Genomic DNA, 7,231 nt, shown 5'->3' with positions numbered 1-7,231 from the left:
TACAGGGAGGAAGTGGGAAGAGAGCTGTTATATTGTGGGAATTGCAGTTACTGCCATGAAACAAAAATGTGTATGAACTGCTATATGGAAAATGAATTTGCTCTATAAACTTTCACCTAAATCACAATAATTTTTTTAAAATATCATAACAGTATGTATCCACTGGAAAAGAAAATTAAAATAGTACACATGTGTATAGTAGAAAGAGATGCTCTTGACCATTTTAATCTCATGCCCTAGAGATAAACCACTGTTAATTAGTAATTCTCCTTCCTTCCTTTTTAATAATTAGTAAAATATATATGAATGTATACACACACACACATACACTCAGACTCTGCAATTTGCTTTTCAAATTAACAATAGTGCAGCTCTAACCTTTTCTATCCACCACTCATTGTCAATTTGTTGTACTGTGGTAAGGAAGACTGAAGAAGAGTTGATGCTTTTGAGTTATGGTGTTGGCAAAGAATACTGAAGGTACCACAGACTGCCAGAAGAAGTAACAAATCTGTCCTGGAGGAAGTGCAGCCAGAATACTCCTAGGGAGTGAGAATGGCCAGACTTTGTCTCACCTACTTTGGTCATGTCAGCAGGGACCATTCCCTGGAGAAGGAGATGATGCTTGGTAAAGTGGAGGGTCAGTGAAGAAAGGGAAGGCCCTCAACGAGATGAATTGGACTGACACAGTGGCTGCAGTGATGGGCTCAGATATAGCAAGGATTGCAAGGCTGGCGCAGGACTGGGCAGTGTTTCATTCTGTTGTATGTAGGGTTGCTATGAGTTGGACCTGACTCGATGGCACCTAACAACAACAACCTTTTCTATATGTCTGTATAAACAGTAATTGAGAACTGCAAGAATTTTATGGGCTTTCTGGGACCTTAATGATTTTCTTGTATTGGTTAATTTTTTTAATGAGGGAGGAACAGTTCAGAAAAGGAGGGTAAGAATTGTTGTACAACTTGAAGAATATAATCAATGTCATTAAATTGTACACATAGAAACTATTTGGTACATGTTTTGTTGTGTATATTGTATGTATTCTCAACAACAAAATCAAAGTAAGTAAAATTTAGGAAAAAAAAAAAGAGCTCCTCCCAGATTTTGATATTCAGTCCTATAACCAAACCTAACCAAACTCTCTGCTGTCGAGTCTTGTCTGACTCATAGCTACCCCTCCTTGGGTTTCTGAGGCGGTATCTCTATGGAAGTAGATTGCCCAACTGTCCTTCCAAGGAGTGACTGGTGGGTTTGAACCGAAAGCCTTCTGGTTAACAGTCAAATGCCTTAGGCACTATGCTACCAGAGCTCCTATTCGATTCTAAAGGACAGTGTACTGGTTAATTTTGTTACTCTTTTGGCTGTTTCCCATAGAGAACTTGGTAAAACCTTTAAAAAGGGGGTGGGTCCTTTCTACAGATGAGGAAACTGAGGTTTACTGAGGTGAAGTGGCTCTCCCAGGTCTGCTCTTTGTTAGCAAAGAAGGAGGGAGAATTGGGGCAGCTGTTTTCCACTCCATAGCCAGTGGTGGGGAGAGGAACTGCAGGGACTAGGGTCAGTGAGGGCAGCTAGAAAGAGGCTCACAGGGCCGGAGACTCTTTGGGCCCTGTGCACAAAGGAAAGGTATGCTGGGGAAGTGGCAGAGCCCGAGGAGAGTATACAGCTGAGGGACCCACCGGCAGCTTCGTCGTCAGTCTTTTAATCTGAAACCCCTTTGTTTTCCCTGTGCCATGAGTCCACTGCTTTTGAACTGGGTGGCTGTTCTGGAGCTCGAAGGCACCAAGGATGTGAAGTTCCTTCCCCAGCACTGCTGGTGACTGCAAGACACCAGAGGCAGCTCCTTGCCCGACTGCCTCATACCTGCATGCCCCTCTCGTGGGATGTAAATGCCCCTTTCTGTTCCCTACACAAGTCTTGAAGGGAGTGCTCCGATTCCCCAGTAAAGCACTTCTGAGTCAAGGTTGGGAATAAGGAAGAAAGGGAACTGATTTTGTGAAGTGTCTACTAAGAGTGAAGAAAATAATGGATGCCTTATATAATATGTCTTATCATCCTTACGAGGAGCTCTGGTGGCGTAGTACCTAAGGCATTTGACTGCTAACCAGAAGGCTGGTGGTTCAAACCCAGCAGTCACTCCTTGGAAGGAAGGTTGGGCAATCTACTTCTATAGTAATACTGTTGAGGAAGGGTCCCTATGAGTCCTATCCGACTTGATGGCAGTGAGTTGGTTTTTAGTTTTTTATCATCCTTACGAAGGAGCTCTAGTGGGGTAGTGGGTAAGGCATTTGGCTGCTAATGAGAAGGTCAGTGGTTCAAATCCACCAGTGCTCTGTGGGAGGAAGATGAGGCAATCTACTTCTGAAAAGACTGATAGCCTTGGAAACCCAGTGGGGGTCACTATGAGTCAGAATCAACTAAATGCAGTTGGTTTGGATTTTATCATCCTTAAAAGGAGGCCTGGTGGAGCAAAACTTCAGCATTGACTGCTAAGCAAGAGATTGGCAATTCAAATCCACACAGTGGCTCCACCAGAAAATGAGCTGGTGACTACTTCTGCAAAGATTACAGTTCTGCTGTCACATGGGGTCGCTACCAGTCAGAATTGATTGACAGCATTTAACAACATCATCTTTACAATTCCATGAAGTACTAATACCCCCATTTAATAGACAAGGAAATAGGCTCAAGGTGGGGCTGGTGAACTGATTTGCTCAGGGAACATAACTACTCCGGGCAGAAACAGAATTCAAACTCAGGTCTGTGCAATCCCAAAGCTTTGCTCTTTCTGTGACGACATGCTGTGTCAGAGGTTTCCGCAGCAGAAAGATGGATTCTCCCAACCATCCAAAGACGTCATTCGGAGCTGGTCTGGGTTTTGTAATAGTCATATCTATTATAGAAAGACAGAAATATATCTAAGGCAGAAAGGAAAGACTTTAAAGAAACTTATTATCATCTGACTCATGGCAGCCCCTTTCCTCCCTGGCTTACAATGCAGTTAGACATTACCTCCAAATTTAATCAAGTCACCAGGCTGAGGTTGGCTTTCCTGTTTCCTGGGAACATTCACTGGAACTTTCTCTTTTCAGAATCTTGTCCTGTACTCTGTTTTAATTCCTTTTGTGTTCCTTAGGCGGTTGGCATGACTGGTTCTAATTTTCAGGTGAGCTCAGCCTGTGACATCAGAGGTGAGCCCAATTAGCTGTCTGGTCTCAGGCAATTTACTAAACCTCTTTGCATCTCAGTTTTATCACTTATTGAATAGGATAATATTGACACCTACTGCACTGTTGTTGTTGTGTGCTGTAGAGTCAGACCCGACTCATAGCAACCCCTCCTTGGGTTTCTGAGGCAGTTTCACTATGGAAGTAGATTGCCCAACCTTCCTTCCGAGGAGTGGCTGGTGGGTTTGAACCTCCAGCCTTCTGTTTAGCAGTCAAGTGCCTTAGGCACTAAGCTACCAGAGCTCCCACCTACTGCGCTAGGCTGTTGAAAAGACTTAATGAGATGATGATACACATAAAGCTGTTAGCAGAGTGCCTGACAATTTAGTCAGTGCAGTTCACTGCATAAAGTTGCTGGGAGGATTCTATGAAATGTGTATGTTAAGTGTCTAGCCCAGTGCCTGGTCCACAGTAAGAGCTTATATATGTGAATTCCCTTCTCCCCAACTCCATCCTGGGTCCTTCTTCCCACCTGAGGAATGACAGTGTCACCAGCTGTGGGTTGATCCCTCTTTCTCATTCATATCCGCTATTCTTTCTTGCGTCTAGACTTTGTTTTCTGAGCTTTCTTATGAAGACGACATCCAAAAACCTACCCACTGCCATTGAGTCGATCCAGCAGAGCAGCTGGTGGGTTTGAACCACTGACCTTCTGGTTAGCAACCAAATGCCTTACCCACCGTGCCACCAGAGCTCCTTAAACATAGCACCAAACCAAAAACCCACAGCCATTGAGTCAATTCCAACTTATAGCAACCCCCATTGGGTTTGTAAGGCTGTAAACATTACGGAAGTAGATTGTCTCTTCTTCCTCCCACAGAGCAGCTGGCGGATTTGGTATATTAGCAACCAAATATACTACCAGAGTTCCTTTAAAGATAACACACACACAAGACTTGAGATTACTGTTACCCACCTGAAGGGGAATTTCTTCTCTCTAGAATCTGAGCTCCTTCTTTATCCACTTTCTTCTCCTTTTTGCAGTTCCTTAACCCAGCTTCTGTGCTCCAAGTAGTGAGTAGGACTTACTGTTCTCCAGTTTTCTGGGATTTCAGTTCCTTTGTGAGAGATTAACTGACCACAGATTCTCAGGTGTCACCAGTGGGATGTTCCCAGACACCCCTCATTATGTGTTTGCAGGATCTCCCATGATGCATTCCAACCAGAGTTTGTCCAGACACTAGGGACATTTCCCAATAATAGTTACACACTTGACTGCTCTAGCTGTTGTGTATCTAGGCTTTTCCCTACATGCCTTTCCCCACTTCCCTGATTAAAATAACCAAAAATAAAAAATAAAGCCCACTGCTGTCCAGTGGATCCTGACTCATAGTGACTCCTCTTTGGGTTTCCTAGGTGGTTTCTGTACGGAAGTAGATTGCCCAGTCTTCCTTCTGAGGAGTGGCTGGTGGGTTTGAACCGCCAGCCTCTGGTTAGCAGTCAAATGCCTTAGGCACTGCACTACCAGAGCTCTATTCCCTGATAAAGGCTGCCGTATTTACCAACTCCTCTCTGTCTTTTCCTAGTCTCCCAGCAACTAGCTAAATTGCTGCATTTTTTTTTTCCTTTAAATTAAACCGAATAACTGCGTCAGTTGTTTTAACTTAGGATGCCAGAAAACCAAGGTGATGGGGTCTTTTTGTAGTGTTCTGGTAATGATAATAATGGTGACATTATTATTGATAGAAATTAGAAACATTAATAGCAGTAAAGATTACACAATCTTCCTGTATTCTTGTATTCATAGCTTACAAAATACTTGTGGGGAACAAGATGTTTTGGTGGACAGTTCACTGTCTCTTTCATAGGAGGCCATGAAATTTTTATTGGTAAGATTTTCACTGCCTTACTCTGTGAGCTTCTTTTGGTGCCAGTACTTGATGAATGGTTGTTTTCATGGCTGCCAAGAGCTTCTGAGTAAGAATGTAACTGCAGACATTCATTTCCTTACTGTGTTTGCTCAACAACTCACCATCTCACAGCTGGAAAACTCATTACTCATGAGTACTTCTTTCCCAGGTACAAGAACATAAAGATGTATTTATTGAATATTTTTCAGGGCAGTAGCAGTGAGCTAGTAATCCAAAAAATACACTGGCCAGAATAAGTCTAAATTTTAGAAAAAATCCAAATACTAAATAGAAGCTAAAAGTATATCATATGCAAATATTTCATTCATTTGTTCATTCTTTTTTAATTGAGAAATTCAGATCACATCAAATTCTATATGGTATAAATTGCTTCACTTGAAGGTGTACAATTCAGTGTTTTTTAGTATATTCACAAGGTTGTGCAACCGTCACCAGTATCTAGGTCTAGAATATTCCGATCACCTCCAAAAGAAGCCTTGTGTCCACTAGCAGCCCCTCCACATTCCCTCCTCCCTCTATCCCTACTAAGTAGGTTACAAGACAACCACTAACCTACTTTGTTTCTATAGATTTGCCTATTCTGGACATATCATATAAATGCACTCATACAATGTATAGCCTTTTTATCTGGCTTCTTCCACTCAGCATAATGCTTTCAGAGTTAATCCATGTTGTAGCATGTATTAGTACTTCATTCCTTTTTATGGTCAATTATATTCCATTGCATGGTTATACCAGAGTTTGTTTATCCATTATTCGGTTTTTTTTTTCCTATATTTTATTTGTTTTGTTGTTGTTGCTGAGAATATACACGGCAAAGCATACGCCAACTCAACAGTCTCTACATGTAAAGTTTAGTGACACTGGAGACGTTCGTTGAGGTGTGCAACCATTCTCACCCTCCTTTTCTGAGTCGTTCTCCCTCATTAACGTAAACTCACTGCCCCTAATCTTTGCAGTTGCTGTTGTCAATCTGATCACATATAGATAGTTCTTAAAAGAATTCAATGCTACTGCAAAAATGAAATAAATAAATAAATAAATAAAGAGTGCGATGCTCAGATCAGACATTTTTTACTGGTTAAGCTAAATTATTATTTGGTTTTAAGAAGACTTCACAGGATATTTTTGTTTAAGGTTTAACAATAATATCAGGACAACAATTTCAGGGTATTACCCAACCCCCAGGACTCCAGAAAGTCTAGCATCTGTGAGAATTTGAGATTATGTTCTATATATTCCCCCTTTTGATCAAGATTCTGCTATGGAAACTTGGATCAAAATGTTCAGTACTGGTAGCCGGGCATATCCAGTGCTAGCCTCCTGGTAAAGAAGGTAGTTGTTCATAGAGGCAGTTTTCCACACGTTCCATGGCCTCCTGCTATTCCTGACTCTCCTTTCTCTTGTTCCAGGTGAATAGGTACTAACTGTTGTCCCTTGGATGACTGCTTGCTAGCTGTTAAGACCCCAGACACTATGCAGTGAACTAGGAGATGGAAGAGAAGCACTAAATATGTTATCACATCCCATGAAGCTGTGACTCTAAACCTCTAAACCGAGGAACCAAAGCCCATGAGGTATTTGGTTGTATATAAGCAGCCTTAGCAGCTACTCTTTTTTTGTTGTTGTTGTCGTTGTTGTAAATACATCTGTAACATATCAATTTAACTTTTTATAGGTGGACAACTTATTGATAACAGTCACAATAATTGGCTGCACAGCCTTATCCTTAATCAATGAGATTTTCCCATCACTGTTAACCCCTATTTTCCCCCTCCCTCCTGTTCTTGGTTGCCACGATAGCCCCGGTGGGGTCCGCGTGACATAGTCACCGGCCTGAAGCAATTGTTTCAAGGAAACAGCAGGCTTCCTGGGGTCAAGTGTGCTCTCTCTATATTTATCTTTTGTTCTTGTTCTTTAATGATCTTGATAATTTTAATGGGAATGATTGTTTCTAGTTATAATGAAAAGTTCATGGAGCAGGGAGAACTTAAGAACTTACCTAAGAGTAATTTGGACACAAAAGAACCCTCTGGAAATTTTCCAGAAGAACAATTACCTCCAACTGTTATGACTAAGTTTGGGCCTGCTTATGTTTTAGCAGGAGGTAGGTTATGGAGACCTCCAAAAAGC

This window comes from Orycteropus afer, unplaced genomic scaffold, assembly GCF_000298275.1.
Source record: "Orycteropus afer afer isolate SDZICR_OR568_19922 unplaced genomic scaffold, OryAfe1.0 scaffold00064, whole genome shotgun sequence".
NCBI classification, from domain to species: domain Eukaryota; kingdom Metazoa; phylum Chordata; class Mammalia; order Tubulidentata; family Orycteropodidae; genus Orycteropus; species Orycteropus afer.
The sequence above is the reverse complement of the archived record's forward strand: the minus strand, read 5'-3'. Positions refer to the sequence as shown.